Source organism: Polypterus senegalus, chromosome 10 (assembly GCF_016835505.1).
Source record: "Polypterus senegalus isolate Bchr_013 chromosome 10, ASM1683550v1, whole genome shotgun sequence".
NCBI classification, from domain to species: domain Eukaryota; kingdom Metazoa; phylum Chordata; class Cladistia; order Polypteriformes; family Polypteridae; genus Polypterus; species Polypterus senegalus.
This window is the reverse complement of record NC_053163.1, coordinates 169774651-169776484: the sequence shown is the minus strand read 5'-3', so window position 1 is coordinate 169776484 and position 1834 is coordinate 169774651.

The following is a 1834-nucleotide window of genomic DNA, read 5'->3' as shown; positions in this document are numbered from 1 at the left end:
TTTAACCTCCGTTTGCAACGTCTGGGTGCCTACCGCTCGTACCCCTTCACTCAGTCACTCGACTTCTCATCAGGATGGTGGAGTAGAGTATTGAGCCGCGCGTCTTCATGGTGCAAACCTACTGGGTCACCAATCCGTTTAAGGGACGTCAGAATCAACTGGATGATCGTGAGTTAACGGAAGGTTACTTCCAGCAAGATGGAACGACATGTCACACATCAGCAAGGAGTGCATGGCAGAAAATGAATCCTTCTTCGGCAACAGGGTCATTTCAAAGGGGCTTTAGTCACCACGGTCGCCGGATCTGACTCTACCAGACTTCTCCCTTTGGGGTCTGCTCAAGGGAAAAGTCTATCGGAACAGGCCTCGTACTGTGGAAGATCTGAAGGAAAACATTGCGTGTGAAATTGCTGCTATTCCCCCAGCGATACGCTTGCCGATATGTTCAGGAATGTGGAGTGTCACATCGAAATGCGTTTGGCAGAAAATGGAAACCACTACCAGCATCACATGTAATGCAATTGATTACACATACGTCAAGGAATAGAGCGGATTTATTTGGTTCAGATTGCTTCATCCTAATGGCAGTTACAACCGAATATTATTAGACTGATGCCTTTATCTAGGAGACTTACGACACTTGAGATATGAGGAGTTATATTTCTTTTGCTTTGCTAATTGGAGCACACGCAGGTGAAGTGACTTTCTTGTGGCCGCGCACTGGTGTCAGCAGTGGGATTGGAATCCACAACCTCAGGATTTGAAGCCTAAAGTCTTCACCACTGTGGTGCACTCCTGCCTTTCCATCCCAAAGGAGTCTGACTTAACTGGAGCACAGCAATAAAAATAAGCAGCTAAGAGTGTCGTCCAACTAATAGTATCAGGGTGTGAAGCCTAAACTATGAGCCACTGTGCCACACTACCTGCCTTTTCTACTAGAATGAGGCTCACCTAACTGGAGCACAGCAATATAAATTAGAGCAACTAATAGTGTTATTCAGAAGCAAGGACTGCAGCTTTGTAATCATTTCTACCATCCATACATTTCACCAGCTATTACTGAGCACACAATGCAAATACTTTCAAGCTGCAAAAGAAATGTCGAGATATGCCACTTGGAAGATCTGAGCCCATTGAACGACTTTACTGAGATCTCTGCTAACACTCAAGAGGAGACCCCTGTGAGAATATTGGGGGTAAAGTATCAGGAGGTGGCACGGTGGCACAGTGGGTAGCGCTGCTGCGTCGCAGTTAGGAGACCCGGGTTCACTTCACGGGTTCTCCCTGAGTGGAGTTTGCATGTTCTCCCCGTGTCTGCGTGGGTTTCCTCCCACAGTCCAAAGACAGGCAGGTTAGGTGCATTGGCCGATTCTACATTGTCCCTAGTGTGTGTGTGCCCTGCCGTGGGCTGGCACCCTGCCCGGGGTTTGTTTCCTGCCTTGCGCCCTGTGTTGGCTGGGATTGGCTCCAGCAGTTTGAATATAGTGGGTTGGATAATGGATGGATGGAAGTATCAGGAGAAAAATCTGAGAAGCAGGCGACAAAAGACGAGGTCTTCATTTTACTTCCTTCTGATCTTATTGTTGTCGGGGAGAAACCAAAAAGATATTAAGGAGATTTCTTTTCTTTTCTATTCTTTTCTTTTTGATTTTTAATTCTTGTGTAAAGCTTTGACTTGAAAAATACCAAACTTGCGGCATCATTAAGGAATGGTCTCTTTATGTTTGAACGTCTTGCATTTGCCGCTTTATAATTGTGCATTAGTGCTGCTCTCTCAGCCTGCTAAGTGAAAAAATAATAAACCAAAAATGAAATTGAAATTCTATTTTGTTTT